Source organism: Lycorma delicatula, chromosome 1, assembly GCF_047948215.1.
Source record: "Lycorma delicatula isolate Av1 chromosome 1, ASM4794821v1, whole genome shotgun sequence".
NCBI lineage: Eukaryota > Metazoa > Arthropoda > Insecta > Hemiptera > Fulgoridae > Lycorma > Lycorma delicatula.
The window spans coordinates 333023498-333050572 of record NC_134455.1 but is presented as its reverse complement, the minus strand read 5'-3'; the positions used below and the strand labels follow the sequence as shown (position 1 = coordinate 333050572).

The window sequence follows — 27075 nt, the reverse complement described above, 5'->3', positions numbered from 1 at the left end:
AAGCCGTCTTGCCCCAACAAGTCTCTCCCTCCTGCTTCCTTAATTTACAAAAATTAATCTGCCTTAAAATAACTAAAAATCATGTAGTGGGAAGTTCATATGTTAATCTTAGTGGATGTTATCCTCTAAAAAGAATCATCAACTTCATTTAAAGAAGGCAAAGTCCTGTAAGGACATCAGACAGGATTTCTGAGATCTGCAGCAAAAGAAACAAACCTGAAAATCTCTTCTAATTAATATTTTACATCCAGCGATCATTTCTAATTTGATACTTACCGCTTAACACCATAAACCTGAAGAATACACGTGCACTAGCTGCTTTAAGAACACTTTAATTAAAGTCTAATTTGTTTATTAAATAGATATAAAATGTATATGTTATTTCTCAAACAAAATTGGGCCGTGTGGTCACAGATCTCTATATAACTGGATAAGGGATCCTTATGGCGTAAAATACAATAAAATGTTCAATATTGATCCCACAAGTTTAGTTGGTCTACGGTGAACGCTTCTTCGAAAATCAGCTGATTTCGAAGTCGAGAGTTCCAACGTTCAAATCCTAGTAAAGGTAGTAGTTACTTTTATATGGAGTTGAATACTAGATCGTGGGTACCAGTGTTCTTTGGTGGTTTTTATTCCCCAAGACCACCGATGATGGTTCACCAGTTACGCATTGCAATTCTCAATGGTTGCATGGCCTCTAACCTCCCGGGACCCCACAGGATCCGGTGAATCCGTGCCTTGTGGGGGTCGCTCACCCAGTAGGCCGGGACTCGATCTTTCCTTTGCACCATATCTCAAACCAGATCCCCTCCAAGAAGCAAGGAGGGATCTCCGGTCTTTCAATTTTCCCCTAACTCAATCGTCAATCATCGAGAGCGGCCCACCTCAACGAACCGCCCTCTCATAGGCAGGGCTGCCTTGCATTTCCCTACCACCAGTAACTGTCCCCATACCACTCCCTAGCGTCTCCCCCCTTGATTTGTATTATTCTGGTTACCATACAGGCTACGTTATCCCATTTATGTTTTCCTTTTAGCATGTACTGCAGCGTGTTTTCCGGATGCAATTGACTTATTCCAAATGAGTGTCTAATCTCGTCCCATCTATTACATCAGTATATCGATACAGTCATATATGCAGACACAATTCGTATTGCAGCTCTCTGCAGAGCAGATATCTTATTTAAGTTCTTCTTATCAAAGGCCTCGCACCACGTATAAAATAACTGTAATTGCAATTGAAAAAATCAGTCTCCTTTTCGATGAACATGGACCTCAGTATGTGGTCATGAGCCTGCTTAGCTTACCAATCACAGCCTCGGGATGCTGCGTTACCTTGTTCAAGTGCTCCGTATGTAGCCTACGATCTGCAACCATACGCATAGATATTTAATACATCTAGATATGAGGATTATCATGCCATCTACTCTGACTCCTATTTCTCTGATTCTTCTCCTGTCTGTTAAGGCGACCGCCGGTGACTTATTAGGCGCTAATGTCAGTACTTTTTCTTCAAGCCATCTTTGTATACTATCGACCGCGACTGCTGCACAATCCTCCACTTCTTGTCCGTCGGCATAAGCTATCAGTTTGGCATCCCCTTCAAACTCCAGTCTCAATAGTCATCAAAGGCCCAAGGATAGACCCTTGTGGAACCCCCCCGAATATCTCTACCGGAATTTCGCCCTCTTCAGTACATACATGTATTTTACTCTGGAGGAGATAAGAGTTTATTATGCCCCTCAGATAATTACTAATATTCCTTTCTCGTAATTCTTCGTTGATTACAGAGACAGTCGAAAGCTTTCCTGACGTCTAGCAGGACCACTAAGGAATCCTCCTTTGACGCCAGGTGCCACCCGCTCAGTATGCAGACCAGTTAGTTAGTATTGTAACGCATCAAACGTGGACCTCCCCTTCACAAAATCGTATGTCTAGGGAGCAATCCCCCGTCATTTCTAACTCCGCCAATTTACGATCAACAATGTCTTTTAAATAGTTTACTGATTGTGTTTGTTAACAGACAGATTGGTCGATACGTGACTCCTTCCATCTCTGTATCCCTCTTCTTCAGTACCAGAAACAGTCGTGCCAATTCCCAGCACACCGGAAACGAGAGCCCTCTAGGGCCTGATTAAAGGCGTCTAACACAATCCAGGGGTATCTGGCCACCTTTTCCTTGACTATTTTACCTGGAACTAAATCTGGTCCTGGACTCTTGTTGGGGTGTAATGTCACCACAGCATTCTTGAGCTCCCCGATCGTGAACCTCGCGTTGTGTTAATTGTCATCTCTCTCTATTCTGACTCAACTACTGGGAAGAGTTGAGGTCGCAACGCCACCTCACTAGAAAGAGCGGGGCTGATCGTCCAAATCGGTCCATGACCGATTGGACCCCCAAGTTTGTAAGCACCCCCCCAGGGGTTTGCTTCAAGGTCTTCGAGCATGGCACGAACTGCTTCAAGCAGTTCGTGCCATGCTCTGACCTTGGCGTCCTTTATTGCCTTTGTTAATGCCTTCCTAACACGGCCCCTCGTCAACCCTACCGTTCCTTTTAGTATCTTGCTGCAGCCTCCTCCTCGAGCCAAGAATTGCAGCTCTCCTTTCGGCTATGACAGAGGACCACCAATAGACTCTACGCTTACTCGGACCTTCCATTAACCCAACATGTCTGCATATATTTTCTACGTATTCAGACAATCTTTCTAACGTGATCAGAACATACTCGATACCTCGTCTACGACATCTCTTGTCACTGTCTGTAGGTTTCTAAAGTGAAACTCTAACTTGTCCAGGCCGGACGTGTCCAACGGTAAAGATGATGCGTGGTGGTCCGTGACAAATTCTTCTTGTCTCACTGTTCAACCACACATCTCAGAAATGGTCGACCTGAGACTGTACTTCACTTAAAACTCGTACATATCATCCACTGAAGTAATACCTGACGGTAATTCCCCGATGATAAACAGGAAAAAAGTGTTCAATATTGAAGCATACTCCAGTGCTGCGGAATGAGCGGCTGGGAAATAAATAAAACCATTGTAGGCATGCGCGACTATAATAGTGATTGTAGGGATGCGTACTTAAGTCAGATAACCAAAAGAACGGTCATTTTTGCTACACAAGCAAAAATTTACGGACAGTTATAGAAAATTTATATAGAGATCAGCGTTCAAAATACAAAATCAGAATACTTCTACTGCATCGGTTTAAAACATGGTTTTATCCCTATATTACATCTGCGCAAGCGACGATTCATTTTAGTTAGTTCTACCACTCATTTAGTGTTCAAATTTTACCAATTCCAATACACGGGATCCCCTACACAATTTTATAGAGATCAGTGCGTGTAGTTTACAGTAGTGATCATATAAGAGAGTTTGGCTGAGGAAGAATATCACCGGACCAAGAGAAGCCTCAGGGAGGAAATCCGGAAGGCCTGGGATCGCTTGATATAGGATCTGATTGACAAACCGTGGGGGGAGGACTTATCAAATCGTCATGAAAAGGTTTGGTAAGCGACTCCCCCTCCTTTCCAAGGATCAAACGACGAGAGCGGTATCAACCCTCTTCCCAGTCATGTATCTGGACCGCTCGAGAGCGCGATTCCCAGGCCTTTGGAAGAGGAGCTGCGGACTGCGGCCCTGAGAATTACAGGAGAGAAGGGCCCGGGGCCGGACGAAGTTCCTGGCATTATCGTTAACAACCTGGTGAGCCACCACGCCTGGGTAGTATTAGAGCTCGTGAACAAGACGTTGACGAATCGGACTTTCCTTCAAAATTAGAAGGAGGCTAGACTGGTTCTGCTCCCGAAACCGGTTACTAAACATCAGTAGGAAAAGTACAGACCAGTCTGTCTTCTAAACGAGCTGGTGAAGCTTTGCGAGAGGCTGACTGTGAACCGAATATGGGAAGAAATTGGCGAGGGGAGGACTCTCAAAGGAAAGCGACCGTTGACTCTATTCGTTACGTTGTGGACTGGGCCAAGACTTTGCGGTAGGCACCTGGCGAAACGCATTTTATAGTGTCCCCTGGAAGGGATCAGGAGCAGGGGCCTGAGTGAATATCTGGTGGCGATAGCTAACAACTATCTCCACGATCGGAGTATCATCGCCTATACAGAAGGGGTGATGCGTTTCGTCACTACGTGTGGGGGTACCACAAGGGTCGGTGCTAGGTCCACTCTTGTGTTATACGGTATACAACGACCTCCTGAAGATGGAGCTTCAAGACGGGGGCAGAGGTGGTGGTCACGTATGCCAACGATCTGGCACTACTACTTGCTAGCCGCACGGAAAGACAGGTGGAAAACACCGCCAATATTGCAATAACATGAATCAGTGTCTGGTTACGGAGGAAAGGAATGAAACTTGCTCCAAGGAAGACGGTAGCTGTTGTGGGACGCGTGGACTTCAAACTATGGCAATCGAGGTTGACGGGGTTAGGGTGGTGGAGTGCAAGGTATCTAGGTTTCTGGGTAGATAGATCAGGGCTCTTCACCACCCATCTCCGGGAGATTAAAAATAAATGTGAAGCAGTTATTGCCACATTAAGTCGACTGATGGCAGTGCGGGCAGGCCCGAAGGCCAGCAAAACAAGACTGATTATGTCAGCTGCGCGGTCAACACTTACGTATGCAGTTCCGGTCTGGGTGGACGCACGAAATGTGGACAGGCTGGCCTCGCTGCAACGAGAGCAGCGATTAAGGTGACGGCTGCATATCGGGGGATGCGGTGCAAGTGATTGCGGGCATCCCTCCGATCTCGAGGTGCAGCAAGGTGGAAGACAGCGGCACGAATGGCAGGGCCTTTGGGATGCCTCGCGAAAAGGCGCTTGGACTCGACGGTTGATCCTCCATCTGGCCCCCTGGATTCAGAGGAAGCATGGAGAGGTTTCCCACTTACTGACTCAGTTTCATTCCTAGCACGGGAAGTATGGGACCTATCTTTTCAAGTTCAAGCGGCGAACTCTCCATATTGTGTTTACTTTGGATAGCTGGACACCCCAGAGCACAAGATTTACCGTTGTAAAAAGTGGGCGAGTAGCCGCCTACAAGGACTGGATTGGCTGACGCCAGAGAACACGGTAGGCCATATGCTTAAGAAACAAAAACCATGGGAAGAGGTGTCCAGACTGGTCGCGTGCATCCTAAAGACAAAGCTGGAAGAGATGATGGAATGGGGCCGACTGAAAGAACAAGCAGACAATATTGGCGGTGAGGCTCACGGGTTCCGGTGATGCAATCATTGTTACAGTTACTACCATTTCTTTTTTAATGTCTATTTTATGTTAGTTTAAGATATAATTGTGTTTTTAAGATATGTCAAGTGGCCGTTGTGGTTATGACTTGTTTTGTACAGTTAATTAAACCCATCGTGGGAACTTCGTGCTGGGCCAAACCACGGATATTTTTGTTCTTTTCTTTTTAAACGAACTAAAGTGCTGTAATTGTGTCTATTTTTTCATATGCGTTTCCTTATCAATCAATTTTTCTTTGTATCTATGCGTAGTTACCTTACTTTAGTTTTCATACACGGTTCTCCTTTTTTCTGCCTGGATCTAATAGATAGAAAGGCTGTTAGTGTTCTCCTTGTATATATTTTTCATTGTCGTGTCCTCCACTCGAGATCGGTCTTTCTATGAACAATAGATTACCCAAGAGTCCTTTTTGGGTTCACAATTAAGTGGCGATAGATTTTTGATTTTCTTGTACATGATGTAAATGATGATTTTTGTATATGTGTATTTTATTTTATTTTTGTTTAAATGTATATTAAGGTGTTGTACACGGGCCGTGTTTTATTTACCTCCAAATTAATTAACGTTTTAGTATATAAACTATTTATAAGGGACTTAGTCTTTCTGTCTGTTTTTCAATTAGTATGTCAATGATGTAAGTCGTTCTGATTCTTTGATATGTGAGCATTTGTTGCTCAGGGATCTTTATTAAAAAATATGTCTAGTTGTAAGCCCTGTTACTTTTTTGTTCATTTTTTATATGTTCTATTCTTATCTTATAGGATGTTAGGTCCATAATGACGAGTTAGCATTCCAGTAAGGTGACACCTAAAAATACTGGGAGTATGTCACGGGGTTATTGCATAGAAAATAAGTATATTTCAAAAAAAAAAAGACTGGCGAAAAAAACCAGATCGCCAGGGATCGAATCGTGGACATGTGTAGGGACAAGAGAGGTAGCCTCAATGCTAAGGCCGTTTTAGTCACTAACACGCAAGAGTGGTTGGATTGGGGGCTCCGATTAAGCATTGAGGACCCTCAAGGTATGCGAGGTGGGTGCGTGATTCAGAGGGGGTATGCGTGGGGTGCATACCCGGACCCTGATTAGGATATAAGGACGGGAAAAGTAGCGTTCCTGGGGAGAGGTGTCGTGGCGACCAGAAGTGGTGGTCATGATGTCTCAATGAACCAAGAAGGACCCCGACCTACAGTACAGCGTTTTTAGCTGCAAGCACAGGGTGGGTTATCTACAACCACATCACTCAGGACCGACCGAGGCAGCATCTTCTAGGCAATTACCGGATGCCCCTGAGTATTTAAAAAGGTTCTGAAAAAGTATAAAAAAAGGTACGATTCAGGGAACCAAAATGAGAAAAAAGTTCATATCTAGGATCCAAGTGTTCAACGGTGATCTTAGATCTGATCAGTTCTAAAAAACAACTGATTAGTAATGGTGGTGGTGGTGGTGACATTTATTGTTATGTTAATGTACTAAACAAACATTTGTTGTGTATTTGAGATTACACTAATGGTTAAATCATTGATAGACATTGGCAATATAATTTGTAAGAATGTTTAAGCAAGAAGTTTATTATATTGTCACCACCATGCTAAAGTAACGAATGTGAAAAATTGCATTTTTTAGATTTGTCAGTTTATGACTAATCTGAACGTCCTGCATGTTAAATTATCCAATCTCTTTTAGGAAGTCTAGTTTAAAACTTTTCACTTTTATGAATATGCATTCCTATTCAAAATTTAACATTGAAGCTGTTGTTTAACTCTCCTGAAAAGTTAAGTTTTTCACATTTGTTACTTTAGCATGGTGGGGACAATATATTAATTGATAATGTAAATTTATTGTGTTCTCACAGCTTTTTGCAAAACACAAATCAAATTTTGTCATCAAATATTAATATTTTGTCAGTGTTATGTTAATGTACCAAATCTAAACTAACATTTGTTGTGTGTTAGATATTACAATAATTGTTAAATCGTTGATAGACATTGCCAATAAAATTTGTAAAAATGTTTGACTTAACAAGCAGTGTAATATATATTATTTGAAAATGTAAAATTATTTTATGTGCCCTCATCGCTTTTTAAGTCAAATTAAATTTTGCCATAAAATATTAAATGTAAATTATTTGTCAGTGTTATGTTAAATGTACTAAATAATCTACCCTAATATTTGTTGTGTATTTGAGATTACAATTATGGTTAAATCGTCGATCGACATTGGCAATATAATTTGTAAAAATTTTTAAGCAAGCAGTATCAGTATATTACATATTATTTGATAGTATAAAATTTATTTTGTGTGCTCTCGCCGCATTTTAGGTCCGAAATTCAAATTTTGTCTTCAAATATTAAATGTAATCTTATAGCAAGTCTTTCCTAAAACCAATTTGATATAATAATGGACAATTTGATCAGGAATTTGTGTGTAGACTATATTGGTCAACTACATATTACATGAGGTGTACCTAATTAATTTAACAATATTTGTAACCCATTTTGATAACTGTTGTATAAATGTTTGAATTTTTAGTAAGCAGTATGTTATATTTTATTTGATAATTAAATTAATGCCACGAATAAATTTACTTCAAACAACTAACTGTTCAAATAAACATACATTTGGAAGTAAAGAGATGCTATAAGTATGCGAGATGTATGACTACCACTGTAGCAGTTTTAAGAATAATATTCTGCTTTTTATAGACTTTCTTTAAACTTTAAGTGACTTTCAAACATAAACTAAACAATATGACTTTGTGCCAAACTTTCTCATCTCAACTCTCAGTGAACCAAAAGTAATCAAATAATTTTATTGAGAAAATCTATTAATTCTCTGTGAAATTTTAAAAAACTTAGGGAATTTCACATATGGAATTAATAAATAATAACTGTTCTTACCTTTAACTTTTTTCCAGATATTGATTTTTATGAAAATTAACTAATTAATTACATTTTTTATGTACCTGGACATTTTATTTTAATGTCTGTTGGTGCATCACTTCTGTCTGAAAAATATACAAATAAAAACTTACTATAATTAAAAAAAAAATAGAACAATGTTAAAGCCTGACTGAAAATTATGATGTTAATTGTATTTTAATCTTGGCAATTTTCAATAAAATTAGAATTTATGACTAAAGTATATATTTTGTAAACAATAATCTGCCGATTGGTATGTTCTCAATCCACTATTAATAGGCACCAAATATGATACAAAGCTAAAATTGATGTTTACATTGTCACTGATTGTAATGATTACAAAAATTTTAAAAAAATATTGAGTTTTTTCAATAGGAAAAGAGCAGCAAACATTTTTCCAAAATTCTTACTTAAAATTTATGACTAGTGAAACGATAATACCTTCAAATGTCAAGGGTATACCTACACTCAACAGGTAGAAATAAAGTGGGAGGAGAGGTTTCAATGAAGTGTTGCACCTAAAATATTCACAAACAAAACTTTTCTCTGGTATCTTCAGCCGCAGTAGTAGAGTAAAGCAGCTGAAGTTAAGACAATTTTGATGCAATAAGTTAAATATTAATTTATTGCATAGATATTATATTTATTAATAATATAAAATATAGTATGTTTAATACGCCAATAAAAAATAATTCCACATCAGTAATAATGACTGGTCTTATCTGTAAATTAAAAAAAAGCTGACTTTCCCAAGGGAGAAAAAATACCTTGAATTATTCTCAGGAGGGCCTTGTTGTGATCACTACAACCCAAAATTAAATTTAAATACAAATGGACCCCACAAAAATTCACAGTCTCACGCAACTGAGATTGGTGGTCTCACGCAACTGGCAAATTTTACCCTTCCTAAAACTAATAAAATGATGGTGAAAATTATAATTAAACGGGAAATATTGGCAATGCTTTATCCTGATGATTATTTCTAAAATCACAAAATTTCTAAAATTAGTATAAATATTAAAACCATTATCAGTATGTCATCATTAAATCAAGTAAAAAATTAGCAATTACAAAAGCAAAATTAATTTAACAAAATCTCAAGGATAAGCAAAATTGAAAAAATATATATATAACAAATAAATTGGACTAATATGTGTTTAAAGTGTATCTCAGTGGTATATTCATTTCACTGATAACTTAACAATTTTTTTGCACACACACACACACACAGAGAGAGAGAGAGAGGGGGGTGGTGAGGGGGGGAGAGGGAGTGATAGAGAGGGGGGAGAGGGAGAGAGAGAGAGAGAGAGACACACACACACACAGAGAGAGAGAGAGAGAGAGAGAGAGAGAGACAGACAGACAGACAGACAGACAGACAGACAGACAGACAGACACACACACACACACACACACACACACACAATGCAATCTATGAAACCGTGCCTTAAGTAGGAAAAATCTTTTTCTGGTTTTCATCGTTGCTAACACAAAATTATATAATTTTTGATGCTAAAATCTACCTTCTATCATAAACATGAAATTGATTTTTATTCTGAAATGTTATTAAATAAATAATAAGAGTTCTTTCCTTTAACGTTATTTCAGATGTTGATTCGTTTTTATGATCATTTACTAATTACATAAATTCTTTATATACCTGGGCATGTTATTTTAATCTCTGTTGGTGCATCACTTCTGTCTGGAAAATATAAAAATAAAGATTTACTATAATTAAAAAACAATAGAACAATGTTAAAGCCTGAAGGAAAATTATGATGTTAATTATATTTTAATCTTAATAATTTTCAATAAAATTAGAATTTACGACTAAGTATGTACTTTATAAACAATAATAATCTGCCGATTGGCATGTTCTCAATCCACATCTATAGGCACCCAATATGGTACAAAGCTAAAATTGATGTTTACATTGCTCCTGATCGTAAGAGTTAAAATTTTTTTTTTTAAATATTGAGTTTTTTCAATAGGAAAAGAGCAGTATATGTTTTACCAAAACTCTTACTTAAATTAGTCTGAATAATTCAAAATTAATTTATGTTTATTTATTATAATTGAAATACTAATTTCAATATACTTAACCAGAATGTATTTGCTTTAAAAAATAAGTCTAAAAAAATTCTTAAAAATGACATCACCATTTACAAAAATGATTGTTTACATCAGATTGTAAAAATTAGAAAAACTTAAACTTTTCGTTACCTTTTTTTTAAAAAAGTAAAACCACTTTTTATTCAAGTTGAATTAATTTAAAAATATCAGCTGGTTTGAGAGAGCTGAGCTTAGAAAAGATTCACATATTTCCACCACAGATGGTTTGAAAATAATGATAACATAAAAATCACAAACAATTGGTAATTGATTAAAAAAAACAATTATATAATTATAAAAGTATAAAAAAATTACAAATCTGGAATTAATAGTTTATTTTTGCAAACTTTCCTAAAGGCGATAAAACTTCCTAAATGTTAACAATAAAACTCTAAACATAATAAAATAAACATACTCAAAATTTTAATTTTTGGGAAGAATTTCCAACCCCTTTGAAACAAAAACTATAGTGAGACAAGGTGATGGTCTCTTCACTAATATTGTTCAACTGCACTCTGGAAAAATTTACTGAGAAATAGAATAGGATAATACAAATACTTAATAAAAATGGGGCACAACATCTAAATGTTTAAATGTAAATGTTTTAGCATCTGCTGATGATTTGGTAACTTTGGCAATAGACATTAGAGAATTCAAGAATTAGAAAAATATACAAACAAAATCAAGCTGCAAATTTCATATAATTGATTCCAATAATAAAAGTAGAATCCAAACCATGAAAATGTCAGAATAAGAATCAAACAGGTCCAAAAATTTAAACATTTAGGTGAAATAATAAGTAAAAACCAAAACACAAAAAATGAAAGTGGCTTTCAACAAAATAAGAAATTCTTATTCAAAAACCCATAATTAAGACACTACACTAGGAAAGCATAGTTTTAGAGAGGTGTTGTGTAGTATGTAAGGTCTACAGAATTTCTAAGGAAAAATCTGGTAACTTAAAAAAATAATTTTAAGAAAACTCAAGGATAATTCGTATAAATTAAGTAAATTAGAAGAGATTTTGAAATGTTATAATTTAGAAAAGAACTCAAATTTTAGAGTCACTTGAATTGAATGGATGATACTAAATTAACAATTTTTTTTTATAAAAGGAAAACTTAAATAATTATGTTTAAAGTTTTTATATTAGTCTGTTTCAGATTAATAAAACTCTTTCTTCCAAATATCATATGCAGCTAATTAATTTTTTTATTAACAGCATACAACAATTCACAAAAATACAATATATATATATATATATATATATATATATATATATATATATATATATTACCTCATTCCTACAAGAGGAAGCCGATATAAAAAGGTGCTTCAAAAGATTTTTGCAAGAAACATTTTATCAATTTGAAAATAATTTAATAATCTAAGTATTATTTGTTTTTTGTTTTTTTTTTTTTTGTACTATGATTTTCACATTTGTATAACAAATTTAAGTTTATGAATAACATTTTTGAAACTTTAATTTAAATCATTTGTCTCAGTTCATAAACGTTCACGCGTTTCTTTATGTACAAATGTTAAACATTGTAAGCAAACCATTAAAATAGACAGCTAGAATTGGGAAATCATTAGCGGTACTTAATATTCAGCAGGAATAACCAACATGCAACTGATAATTTTGAATAAAATCATTTACATTCTGATTAGAACTGATAACAAGAAAATAATGAAAAGAAACTTAGTCGATGAACACAAAAAAAAAATAAGTTTAAAACAGTAAAAAAAGTTTCCAGAAATTTAGGTCTAAATTTGGTTCAAATTAACTATAAATGTTAACGTCATAATCACTTATATTTTCAATTTACCTAGTATACCTGTTCATTTATCACAATTTATCAAGCATACCTCTACAAATATTTAATGTATAAAGCCGCCTTCAAAAACTAACTTTAATATTACTACAGTAATTCAACAAAATTAACTAAATGCCATTACTTACTTTTTTCATCCACTTATTTAGAACAAATTAAATATGTATATATCATTACACACTTTTAGAACGAGGAGCAAGGCTGAAAAATGTTATTTCACTATTCACAAAAACCAATCAGTAGATCTATAAAATAAGTTTTCGTAGTAAGCATTGGCGACCTACACAACACACAAACCGACGTCACTAAATTAATTGAATAACAGCTACTAACGTAGCGTTTGAAAGGACGCTACTTTGCAGCAGTCACGTTAATATTAAACCGGAAAATCCTTACTGCCGACATTTTGATTTTTAAAGTCTACCCGGGAAACAAATAAATTGTAAATCTTACTAAATGTATTAAAACCAGTATTATTTTGGAACTTATAAAGAACCTAATAAAAAAGGAAAAATAAATAAAAATTAATAAATTATCTATATTTATAATATATTATTAATTCACACGAATTCATAATTTTTTTTTAATACACATTTTAATTTTTTTACTTCCTTGTACGAAGTAAAAAAAAGTAATGTGTTCGTGAAAAATTTCGATTTTCAGATTTATGCGGAAATATCCATTTTGACCACCTTTGAATTCATTTTGACTACTACGTGAAGTCAGTATGTACGCTTGTATTTCGCATAATTCAAAAATGATTAGCTGTATGATGTTGAAATTTTGAATTTAGGACTCTTGTAACATCTAGTTGTACACTAGTTGAAGAAGGTACATCAGTTCTAATTAGACTTCATCTCTTTTTTTTTAATTTAAATATATTTATTTAAAATATTCTTACATTTTTTTATTTTTGTTGGTTGTCCCAAATTAATAGATTGTTAGGTGTTTTTAATTTGGTGTAATTTTAAAAAGTTAGAATTTAAGGAAAATTAAATAAAGGAATTTTTACTTTTTGTGATTTTTTGAAATCAGCCATTAAATTAATTTTCCATCTGTTTATTAATTAATTAATTAACAACAAATTAATCTGCCAACATTTTTTCAATCCATGTTACCAGATGACTATTTTATTCTAAAGAGAACTGAATCAAGAACAACATTTTCTGATTGTAAATTATTCCTGCTCCCTACTGTTTTAACACATTTTTCCTAAAAATTATTAATATAAATATAACTTTATACCATCAAATACTTTTGATTTGTAGCTTAAAGATAAGAAAAATAGTTGACAATTCACTTTCAAACTTTAGGAAATTATTCTTCCAAACACTTCCTGTAATAATTATCAGTTCTTTCTTCAGCCCAGTTAGTGGTACTATTAACATCAGCTATTATAAATATGTAGTTAAACAATAGATTTATCTTGGTTTATTAAATATCTTGTTTTTGTCAAGGTTATAAATTTCACAATTGTTCAAACGTATTCTGAACTTGATTCATAGTGATTTGTGTAAAATTTTACTTGTCAGTTATAAAGTATTTATACATGTTCTACTTTTGTGAATTGATTTACAAAAGTTTAATATATTAATCTGTGTTTTAGAACAAAACTGTTGCAGTTTTTACTGTTTTTTTTTTTTTATTTATAAACATTTTGGTTGCTGTGTTTATAAATATCCACTCTCTTAAATTCTGTTTATTCTAAAAAGATGATTGCAGTTAAATGGAATCATACCTTTCACCTGTTGATAGATATGAAATTCATTACCATGGTGATATTCCAATGTTTCCTCTGATCATAGGCATGAAACACGTGAATAAAAGATTTCAGTGTCTTTAAAGCATTAATATCTATCTAACACAGTGTAAGAAAGTGTAGTATATCAGTTTAAAAAAAAGATCTGTAGGCTTATAAATTTCAACAGCCTGTGTAAGGTCAGAAGGTTCAAATGCTTCTCGAAGAGCACAGACACCAAAATTATTAAACGGCAAAAAAAAAAATGAAACTAAATTGAATGTTTTACAGAGATCACAAAAAAAAGAAAAATGAAAATAAGTCTTTTTGCTGTTTACATTTAAAATATTATTTAAATAATCTGATGTGGACACCATATGACTTAGTTTATGCCTATTAAAAATTACATGTACACATTTTTTTTAAATGAAAAGTACATAATAAAATTTTATTTCATTAATAACTTCTGATATTTTTTCTTTTTTTTTTATTGTTACTATTAAATCATTATATATCGTATAACGTTTTTTTTACAATCAAAGGTTAATAATTATTATTAAATCAAAACAAAAAAAAGTTAAAACAAAGGAGATGAAGTCTGATTTTAACCGATGTGCCTTCTTTTCCTTGTAAGATCCAAATATTTTTAATTAATTAAAATATTTTTTACTATAACTCTGGAACCAATGAAAATAAGTGCTACTTATGACATAGTATTGAAAAGCTGTCAATGAGGGTTTATTACTGCAGTTAAGAAATAGTCAAAAATCAATTTTTTTTTTTTTGTCTTTTTTGGACACTTTTAATCCAGTCAATTGAAATCAAAAGAGCAGGTGCACAACTAGATTAACAACAGTCTGAATTCCAAAATTTCAACATGCTATGGCTAATCGTTTTTGAGTTATGCAAGATACATACGTATGCACATATAAACAGATGTCATGCCAAACTAGTCAAAATCGATTCAGGGGTGGTCAAAATGGATATTTCCATTGAAATCTGGAAACCAAAATTTGTTGTGATCACAATACTTCCTTAGCTTTGTACAAGAATGTAAAAATGGAAATATCTGAGTCAGTAAACAAACGTTTCCTTAACCTATACTGAAAATCTGTTAATATGCTATGCTTAGCAATAAATTTTAAAAGTCCATTTTTCATAATTCTTTCAAACAGTTTGGAAAATACAGACATATCTAAATTGGGCTATAATTTTTCTAATTAAGTTAACATCATTTCTTAAGGACATGAATAAGAATGAAAATTTTAAAGCAGCTGGGAAATGTCCATTGCTGAGATTCCTTAATTAAATTTGTATAAAGATGACAGCATCTATGGTTTTTTGTTTTTTTTTTTTTTAATATTGGCAGGATTTAATCAGTATTTACAGATTGTGTACATTTTTAACATTTACTTATTTTATTAAAATAAAACAAGTATTAAAACGGTATTTTTATTTACTGGCTATCAAATAACAGGAAATAAAAATACTGATTTATCAACAAAAACATTCAAAGTAAAAATGGCTGTTTGAAATGGATCACTGTTATTGCTGTTTGAAATACTGAAAATTTATAGAATTGTTCCGCTACAAAAATAGAGGGTGAATAATGGTCATTAGTTGAATCCTTTTGGTGAAGTTATTTGATTTGTCTTATTTCGGAATGCACTTTTACTTTTAACAAATCCCCACATAATTTTTAACTTTGTTAAAAAAATAACTCAATTTTGTTAGGTATTATTTCAGAGGATGTTGTTTGAACTAAATATTATCACAGTATAATCTTTTACCTTTATGAATAACTTTATATAAATTCATTTAAATTTTTTTTAAATAATTTTGAAAGTTATCAGATAATTATATTTAGATCATTTTTTTTGTAGTTTAATTATAGAAAATTTAATTCTTTTCTAAAGCCTTTTCTGTGTTTGAACTATTTATTTTTACTAAAGAATTTTAGCTGCAAAGAAACTAAGAAGAGAGAAAACTTGGAAAAACATTAAGAAAATCATTAAACTTTTCATCAAGGCTAATTTTGTTACATTCCTAATTTGTTTCTGACAAGATTTCTTTTAATTATATATTCATTGACCACTTCTTTAAAAGAATAAAAGTACTTATTTCATGAAATTTACTTTATTTCAAAATTTTCTTCTGCATTTTGACAGTTAATGTCTGAAAAATTGTAATTTGTGCAAAACAACAAATTACCTGTAAGTAAATTTGTAAAAAATATTACCAATACAGGCAGCAAAGGTACTTATAATTCTATTTGACTGTGATGTAGAAATATTTAGTCCTGCTAACTCAAATTAAATTAGTTTTTTTGTTACAATATTAGAATTGTCTAGAAGGTTAAAATTTAAGTCTCCGTACACAATGTAAAATTTATTAGGAATTTTAAAAACAGTTTCCAATACTTCACAGAAAGATATATAACTTACCATTAATTAATTCTTTAATTACCAACAACTTTAGACTTTGGAAAACATTCAGAATTAATTTCTTCTACAACAGAATAAATGTTAACTTTATTAAAATAGTTAATCTTAAACAAAAATTGAGACTCCCTCAGTTTTATGTGCAGTTCTATAAAAATTTTCAGCATGTTTGAAATTACTTAGCTTAGAAATTGCTTCTGTCTTGGTTGCCAAAGTTCTGAAAACAAGCAAAACCTGATGATTTATTGGAAAGAAGTATTTAAAATTTCTTTGGTTTTACTGAACATAATATCAGAAAAATTAATGTTAGTAAAAATAATGTTTTTTTTTTTAATATGAGGAACAGAGTATTTAAAATCAGGATCATCTTGACTGCAAATGTTGATTGCATTAATATTATTACAATCTGTTACAGGTTTGTAGTTCTATTTCCAGTACAAATCAATAATCTTTTTGTAATTATAACCAGACTCACTTCTCCCTCTTATAAAAACTCCCTTAAACCTTGAAAGTAAAGTCAAGGAAAGATAATAGAAAATAGACTTATGCAATTAGATGCATTTGTACCAGCTTGATGGCAATAAAACATCTTCATGTTTTGCTATTAAGAATAACTAACTATTCGTTGGTTATACTTGCTAACTGCAAATTAATTTAATACGTCCAGCTTCAATTTTAATTTCATCAGCAAATTTGATCCATCTTTTTCCACTCATCTTTAGCTTTATTATATAAAACAGTATAGGTGTTTGGGGAAGTGTTGGCCAAATTGAATGGACTGATTTAGGGCATCAAAATAAACAAAAAGGTTCATGTGGGCAAATTCCTTATCTCACCTCATTTTCCCTCTGTCCAACATTAGGTGTTTTTTCAATAAATTAATTTATTTAGAGTAGATGGCGATATTTAAACGAAATATAATGTGTACCACAATATCTTCCAGAAGATAAATATTTGAAAATTTTAGCTCTTAAAATTTTAAAATGGTAGTGATTAAAATCTTTTAATGATTATTACTTTTATGAAATAGTGTTTTTGTTATATAAAATATTAAATCTTTTACTATGAACAAAATTCATTTGTTTAAACTGGTTGATAAAAAGCCGAGAGTCTCAAATTGTTAAGAGTGGATTCAGAAAGGGTACTGTATAGCTACACAGTACATCCTCTTGTGTAATATTTAGCAATCTTAATTCTTAAACTGTTATCTTCTAAATATTCACTACAACTAAACTAGTAAGACCAAAATCATTAGCTTTCCTTTTTTAAACCCAATAAAAATTAAAAATAAAAATACATATATATATATATATATATATATAAAATAAACCTTGAGTAGACACTAAAAATCATAAGTTGATAAATCAGCAATTAAAGAATTGAAAAAATGTTTTGGTGATGCTTAATCAGAAGTCCTTTGAAATATTTGTTACATTGATATTTTTTTATGGCACCAATTTGTCACTCACTCACTGATATCCTGTAAGGACCAAATTTATGTCTCGCCCTTTTACAGACTTTTCAAAGAAAAATTACTTTTTGGTATTACTTTTGATTGAACAGTGGGACTGTGGGATGAAATTGAATTTTCTTTATGTTCTGAAGTACGAGGAGTAGAAAATACCATTTACTTAAAATGTAATTTCCTTAAACATATATATATATGTATAGACCTATGTATAAAGTTTGTGGCTTGAAAGTCACAACACTACTAAACTACTAAATCAAGTTCATTGAAATTTATGTCAGTTGTGGTACTATATCTGAAGTTGAGCATGTGAGAATTTGGTGAAGACTGGATGAGTCGTTCTTGAGCTACATTCAACTGTTCCAAAAATTGAAAATTTTGAGACACAAAAATCTCCAAAACTACAAGATCAATTTCATTGTATTATTTTTTACCCTCAGTTTTTGTGTCTTACGTCGGTTATCTTTAAAATTAATGGAGGCAGTGCTCTGGGACCCATTTTTTTTATATTTTCAGGTCAAACATCATAAAAAACAATTAAGTTCGCCCCTTAATTTACCTTCCCAGAATTTCAGGAAGTCTTCATTTCCCCGGAGGAACCGAAATCCGGACGAAATCTTTCGCTAGCCGAACTAATTAACGAAGCGTTTTCTGGCCTATGTTTATATATTTTTTCCTATTTTTAGCTATAGAATTAGCTCCCGAGAGACTGCCGTATATAAATAAATAAATAAATAAATGTATATATATATATATATATATATATATATATATACATTTTCCCCACTGACATAACATTATTGCATTTCGAACAGATTGTGTGTTAAAGAGTAGTAAAACAGTATCACAAAGTAAAAAATATTATATCGCTTAACATCAGTAATCACTTCACAGACATAATAAAAAAATAAATAAATGCATTGTCTGACGATCAGCTCCGTGAATCTGACAACGTTGATTTTGTTGTCCTTGGATGGGTGCAAGAAAATAAACAATAATATAAAATTCAACTAACATGTTTTCAAACACTTGCCGAAGGTCACATATTGCTCGATGAAAACCGGCATACACACTCGCATTATGCTCTATGTGGTAACCGGCATACACACTACTAATTAGTTTATCACGTACAAACTGTTGACATATCATAATTTGTAATATACTGTACGGTTAACATGCCCATGCCTCAATAACATGAGTAACACAAAGGAATTAATTAATATATTTATTTTCAGATATCAAGATTTACTCAAAATTACACACATATTAGTTTTTTATTTTCAGAATTTTTATTTTTAAAAACAAAAGTTAACTACTCCTTTGCATTGATATCTTTGTCTAAAGTTTTTAGGCAACGGACAAATATTTTCTTTTTCTAGTATTTCACAAACATTAAAAAAAAATTTATTATACATTTTTTTCTTTTATATGCAAAATTTTCCACCCGTATCAGCTTCCCAACATCTATTGATGATAAAAAATAATCGATTAAAAGTTGCCTAAAATAGTTGAATTTTATTTTTTTTAAATTTCATTTTTTTCGATTTTTCTTTAATATGATTTTATTTAAAAATAAATTTGATAAAATAAAGACGTATTTTTTCAGAAAAAAAACTTTTTAATTACGTTTTCAAATAACAAAAAGTACGAAAAGAATAAAAAGTTTCTCATAATTGTAATTACCTATAGTTTTTTTTAATTTACATTCGCATTAACAATTAAAATGCTGATATCCGTGGTGGAGTGGTAGCGACTCAGCCTTTCATCTGGAGGTCCTGGGTTCGAATCCCAGTCCAGGCATGGCTTTTTTTCGTACGCTACAAATTTCCATTATCATAGGGCGAAATGACTAAAGCCGTCGATGCACTTCATCTAAAAAAAAAAGTAGTCATTGGCGAGACCGGGGTGTAACTGCAAATGAACAGGTAAACGTGTAGTCTTCAATACTCAGGTCTACCGTATCTTCCCTTCGGAATGGTGTAGTGGTGAACTCGTCATCGCAAATCAACTGATTTCGAAGTCGAGTTCTGAAGTTCAAATCATAGTAAAGGCAGCTACTTTATACGGATTTGAATACTAGATCGTGGACACCGGTGTTCTTTTGTGATTGGGTTTCAATTAACCACACACCTCAGAAACGGTCGTCCTTAAATAAAGTTACTAGTAAACTTATAATTATATGAAAGCTGATTTATATTAAGTATTAATATCTTTAATCTATTGTTGCCCCGTGAAACGTAAACAAACTTTTGTGAAACGAATTTTTATTATGCGTTACAAAAATGAGTGATACTAATTATAAGCAACGTTCTGCAATCAAGTTTTACGTTAAACTCGATGAGAATACTACTAAAACTTTTTCAAAATTGAAAAGGACGTATGGAGATGACGCTCTGTCACGAGCCCCAGTTTTTAGATGGTTTAATGCATTTTCAGATGGTCGAGAATCAATTGCAGACGTTCTACGCTCTGGAAGATCGTTAACGTCAAAAAATGACGATAATGTACAGCGAAACAGAGACTTGATATGGTACGACCGGCGATTAACTGTCAGAATGACTGCAGAACAATTGAATTTGAAGCATATCATAGTCCGTCAAATTTTGACAAAAATTGGAATGAAAAATGTTTGTGCAAAATTGGTCCCAAAAAACCTCACAGTTGAACAGAAAAACAACAGGGTGGAATCTTGGATATCTGAGTATGACCCTGAAACAAAATGCTGCAGCAAGGAATGGCACACTTGAAACTCACCACGTCCTAAAAAAGCAAAAATGAGCAGATCAAAAATCAAAACCATGCTAATTTGTTTCTTTGATAATAATGGCATTATCGATAAGGAGTTTTTGCCTACAGGACACACTGTAATCAATATGTTTACCAAGAAATTCTTGAAAGACTGCAGAATAGAGTTGCTTGCATGAGACCAGCCATCAAAGACAACTGGATGCTGCATCATGACAATGCACCTTGTCACACTGCCCTCTCAATTAATGAGTTTTTGGCAAAAAAACAGTTCCACAACCACCTTATTCACCTGACTTGAGTCCCTGCAACGTTTTCCTGCTCCTGACTTTAAAAAGAAACATCTCAAAGGACTGCATTTTGGAACAGTAGAAAACAAAAAAAAAAATTTAACCGACCATCTGAAGGATATTCCGGTTTCTGAGTTCCAACAAACCTATGAAGAGTGAGAAAACCGTTTGAAGTGTTGCATGGCTTCCCAAGAGAACTATTTCAAAGATGATAGAGTCCATGTATAATTGGATTGTAAATAAAAAGATTTTCTGAACCAGTCTTATTACTTTATTTATAGACCTCATATATCTATCGATCTGACACCCAAAATACATCAGAAAAATACTGAAGGACATTTTCTGAAATGATCCAAGATAGTGATCACAAATGTCCCAGACTAAATTACAGTTATACATTTCACAAGGTTTTCTAACAGTGACGAGTTGAAATATGACAAAATAGGATTTTTCTTGGTAAATAATTAGATTTTCTTTATTTATTCTCAATTGATTTTCCTTTCAACATGAATATTTATATTACGAGTATTATATTTGGATAGTTAATAAGAAGCATTATGCGAATAGCCTGTTCTTTAACTCTACTGTTGCTTGTGTGAAGTGTTCTAAAATGACTTTAAAAAAAAAAGAAGTTTGTAACCATAACAGACTATGTAAAATCCAAATTAATGGGTATCTATAAATCTATACTGTTATATAAGAGAAAGAGGGTTTTTGTTTGTTTGGGAAAAACAAAAAAAACTGTATATATATATATATACAACGAAGAGGGTGTTTACGGATGAAGAAAAGAAAGCAAGATCTGAACGGATGAAGAAATACTGGGCAGCTCGAAAGAGTAAAATAACACGCTTTTCTCAGAAAAGATCCAACTAAAATTGACTTAAGTGGTCCCATGTTGGCCGTAAAAGCATAATAATAATATATATATATATATATATATATATATATATATATACAGTTTTTTTTCACACAGAGAGCAGTGGAGATTTGCCAGTTGAAGCACAACTTTAATGAATTGAATTAATGAACTGTGAACTGTGCGTTTCTATCACTGTATGAGCTGGGTTTGAACTGAATGATTCAAATCAATCGAATTATATTTTTATGCAAATAATAGAATTAAATTTACATTAAATAAATTTAAATAATTTCTGTTTAACAATAATGGGCTTCCTGTGGGAACTGCGTGTGAGGCTAAAGTGATTAGGTATGCAAGCACCTCATGAGAGGCTAGACCAATCTTCACCATCAACTGGTAATAAACAGAATGCCCCTGGTGCACTGTTTTGGGAGGTGCAATGGGGTGCTATTATATTATCTTTCCACACAATTTTATGATTTTCAAAATTCAAACTGGGTATTCTCACAACCATGAAGATAACGTACACTGCAGGGTCCAGGGGGTGGAGTTCTCTGGGTAGATGGGAATGGTGACCGAAGCAAGCTTTGCGGCCATAGCGTAGGCCTCACAGCCCCAGGAAGCCCGAGGAGCCCCTGAGTTGGCTCCGGGATTTGTCTGGGCTGATCTAAGCCTCAAGGGTCCAGGTTCTGACTAAACGGGTAGCTACTTTATACTTTACATACTCATATAATTAAATACAAACTGTTTTTTCTATTAATATGGACTTATTTTAAATTCTCTGGTTTTCTTTTTCAGTTGGATCGACTTATTTTTCCTCGAATTATAACTTCAAAAACCTTTTTACTATTCAGATATTATCGATTAAAGATTATGTTTATTAACAGAAATAATGGAAGAAGTAAAAGTAATATCGCTTATCAGTATTTTTCACACCTGATTTAGTTGAATGAGTGTCAACTGCAGACCACAGTTATTTCAACCGGAACTTGTCATTCGTACATTTTAAAAATCTATTTACTAAAAAATGTCTCTAAACAAAACAACCTAGGAAAATGACTCTGAATTTCCTAGTTAACATTCTAGGAAAATGGACTGCAAAATTATGCAGTCTGACAATTTTGTGCTCATTTTCTCTTCCCTCACTATTGTGAATTTAAAATAATTATTATTTTTATTTTTAGTAAAACAAGTGCAAAATCTTAAGACTACATAATTTTACAAACCACTTAAACAATTTTACCTGATACAGAAATTGTTTAAGTGAATCTAAACAAATGAAAATGAAAATGTTTGTCGATTAATCTGAACAAATAAGTTTCAATTCTGTTCATAATAAGAGGCTTAATTTTAATTTAATAAAACAAAATTCAGCAAAACAAATATCTATGGGATTATTAATGATAAGAAGTTGAAAGGCTGCCATTTTGGATTTTCATAATTAATTATTTAGTAGAAGGTTTTATTACCAAATTTTATTAAATTATTACAGTCATTCTTAAAATATAAAAATTTATTGAAAATAATAAAAGAAATGGTAGAAAGAGGGAAAATTAAGTGATTTGGATTGTTTTTCTGCATGACATTTTTTTTTAATTTTGATGTCCTGAATCAGTCCCTTAAATTTTTCAGACATTTCCCACAACACTCTAAAATAAATAAAATAAAAGAATAACTTTTATACATGTAATAAAAGTAAGACAAATTTATGAAGTTGCTAAATATATCAAGTATATACAAAATACCAATTTAGAAGATAGAAATGCAAATAATTTAAGAACAACTTTTTGTACACCTCAAACAATGATAAACATAATTCAGAGTTTATTAACTAAAGCATTAATTACAACCATTTTGGTTTTATTACTTTTGTAAAAGAAAATCTTACAATTTTGTTGAAAATAAATTGATGGAAAGATATTTAAAATGGCCAGTAATTTGTTAAAAATGGAAACTGAAGCATAATAAGACATTATCATTATTCACTTTTAATGATAATGATGATTATATTGTTTGTAATACATATGCACAAATGTTTCATAATTAAGACTTTTAAAATTGTTATTTTATCATATCCTAAAATACTAATAGGAATATGATGAATTATTTAAAAAAATAGTTTAATAGAATATAATTAATTAACTACGGTTTAGTGCAAATATTGTATTTTTCTTGCTCTTGACAACATAAGTGCTACACAATGTTTAATAATAAATATTATATTATAGTAAGACTGTTTGCTGTCATATTTTTGTTTTTTGTTTTTTTTTGTAGTTGTTCTAGGACTAAGTAATAAGCATTGTAACATTGGTTGTATAATGGTGATTTGCAATAATATGCTTCTGAAATAGTTAATTTTATTAGCTGATGTAAATAATTAAAATTAAAGAAAATATAAGGCATCCTTAACTAAAATAAAATGAAAAGTTCAATAACATTATTTAGAATGATAAAAAAAGTTAGATAATTAATTATATATTGTGACTCTGACGTTTAATTGGCTTAAAATAAATAGTTTACTTTATTTTTTAAATAGGCTCACAGTTATACATTTAATGCTGTAAAATGATATAAACACAATTAGGTTAATAAATATGTGAAATTTTACAGACTATAATAAACTGGTTAACTAATAAACAGCTTGTTTGGGATATTAAGTACTGAAAGATAAGATTTGATTCAAAAGATAAAAATAAATAATCTAAATGAATCAAATATAATAAATATGATTTTAAAACATAGCTTTATCAATGTAACTGAAGAAGTTAACCATATTTCTTCATGAAATCAGAAAAAGCTAAGTAAAAATACTTTATAACTAAATGTTTGTGAAAAGGCTCTTAATACAAGTATTATTTACTTTTCTTTTATTATTTTATTGAAGGAAATAAATAAAGGCCAAAGAGCAAATGAATTCAGTGTGAATATGAAAAATTCCATAAAAAACAATAAAACACTAATCATCGGTTTGGTTAAGGTTACCAAGGTTACCAATCTATTATCTTTTTCTTCGTCTTACAAGAAATATAATGAAGATAAGAGATCGTGGAGAAAACTGAATAATGAATTAAGAAGAGCAACACAAAAAACAAAGAAGAAATGGCTTTATGAAATGTACCACTCACATGAAGAAAATTAAGAAAAAACAGGATGGTATGAACTAATGTACAAAAAGGTAAAAACAATAACATGGGATAAGTGGAGAAAAGGTACAGACACTAAAGACAACACTCTTAATAAATATATATACACAAAAACAGAACAATGTCCACAATGAATACACATTCAAATCCGACATGCTGTTTGACCACATTCTAAAGAGATGTTTGCTTAATATAAAAAAATTGCCAATAATAAAATAATAAAAATTGCCAATTGAATCCAGGATGAAACAATGGCAGTACCAGTCATTGAACATGACCACAGGAACAATTAAAAATAAGTCAAAATTATAAATCTCATCAAATTCTGTTCAAAAGTTTATGTTTTTAAAGAAAAAAGGTTATCACTGTTAACTTTGATACATTAACAAGATATATAAAACTAAATAATATTTTCTGCAACTTTAACATTATATTCCTTTTAATTTTTTAATGTATGTTTTATAAAAGTGAAAAAAATGTTAGTAAAATATTTGATACTGAACAACAAAGGTAATTTACCTTTCTAAAATAAATAGCTACTTAATCACCAAATGGAAACACAGGTAAAAGATTTTCTTATTAACAAAAACATAACTTTTACAAAACAAAAAACAGAAGTTCAATAAAATACTCATATTTAAAAGAAATAATAATTTGCAATTATATCATTTAAATAGAAAAAAAATAGTCTTCTAATTTAAAAATCATTTAAAAAAAAACAAAAATTAGTCTTCAAAAGAATCAGCAACCCCCTCTTCAACTTTATTGGTACTTAAAAGCACGCATTATTATTTTGTATTTTTATAAAGTAATCTATATATATAAATTTTATACAGTTTAAACTTAAATTACAAGAATAAAAACATATTTGGCTAGGCTAAAAATGGTAATTTTTAAAGCTTTATAAGTGTGTAAATGTCAAAACGTTTAATTTTTAAATTTTCACAATTCTGCTAATAAATTAACGTTCACGTAATTAACATTAACCTACGTCCAAATAACATTATTTAATAGTGTATTATTTTTCTTAATATAAAATATTATTATCAGAAGTACTTACATAGTTTATATGCAGAATGTAGTCTTCCTAAACTGTTGATTCATATAGAACATTACTTAAAACAGCGAATACGCTAGAGAATTTTATTAATTTTAACTACTGCTCTCTGTATGTATAAAACGTTAATCATTAATAACACTGATGCTAGATTAATAACTTATCAAAAACTCGTACGTATTAGATAAGTTAAAATATAAGTTTTATATTTGGTTATTACACCGATAATGGAACCAATTAATAAACATATATAAATTTTCTTCAATGTAACAGTACATATTTTGACACATGCAGTTGCTTTGACAGATTGCAGCAAGAACCAACTTGTATGGGACGAAATCAGAATTTGATCACACATCAGCTTCCAATATACGCTTTTAATGTAAAGATTACTTTACTACTACGTCACTAACATTACGTCACTACTACCAACAAAGTTACCGTACTACTTACATGTTTCTTCAACTCTATCATTGTTTAAAGATATCTTTTTATATTATTAATGTTGAATCTCAATTTTTGAGTTAATAGTTTTTTACATTCTATACTTTTAAACTACTTTCTATATATTTATTTAAATAGAAATTTTTTAAATTTAATTAATAATCTTTTACAAAAAAATAAGAATTTCTAATTGATAATTAGATTTGCTTTGCTTTAATCCTTATTATTTTCAATCAAAATTGCTCTATCTTAAATAAATTTCAAAGATTTTCTGAAAAAATAAATTATGACTTCAAAAATGTAATCAGGTATACTTAACTATGTTACTTTCTAAGTTGTTAATTGCCACCTGAATGGTTTTAACTAAGTTTAATGATTTTATATTCCAGGTATTCTTTATAACCGTATTTGAAAATATATTAAGTTTCAAATCGTAATTAAATATGCCTCTAAGCACCTCAGTATACCTACGCGGCTGCGCCGGGGCCGGTTTCTGAACTACGTTTACTTCCTTAAGCTTTGAGGCAATATTTTCGAAACCCTTCACGAAAGCTGTGAAAGCTGCTCGGAGGAATTCTAGACGAGGCAATAAGCTCCCCTTGGTAGCTGCACTGGTACTCTTAGGGTTTGCTAAATAGGAAAACAACCCTTCTATTCCGTCAAAACATCATGATGGGCCAACGGGGCAGAGCTGCCAGGCCTGCCCCCGGCTTGTGAAAACTCTTCAACGATTGGGTTCATACCCTCCCGGGTGGTCACC

General features: G+C 31.8%; 1 long non-coding RNA gene across 7 annotated transcripts in view; it reads right to left on the bottom strand.

The window, feature by feature from the left end:
• LOC142334270 (uncharacterized) overlaps positions 1 to 26228 on the bottom strand; it is a 39634-nt gene extending 13406 nt beyond the window's left edge. For 2 of the 7 annotated variants that reach the window (XR_012758814.1, XR_012758810.1), the window contains exons 1-5: positions 25875 to 26228; positions 16310 to 16523; positions 12256 to 12623; positions 9841 to 9882; positions 8160 to 8266 (exon numbers count right to left, since the gene is read on the bottom strand). This is a non-coding gene — a long non-coding RNA (uncharacterized LOC142334270). Of the gene's footprint in view, positions 1 to 8159; positions 8267 to 9703; positions 9883 to 12255; positions 12624 to 16309; positions 16524 to 25874 lie in introns of those variants that run through there. The other 5 variants (XR_012758812.1, XR_012758816.1, XR_012758813.1 and 2 more) reach the window with 5 other exon arrangements.
• Between the last annotated feature and the right edge of the window lie 847 nt (positions 26229 to 27075).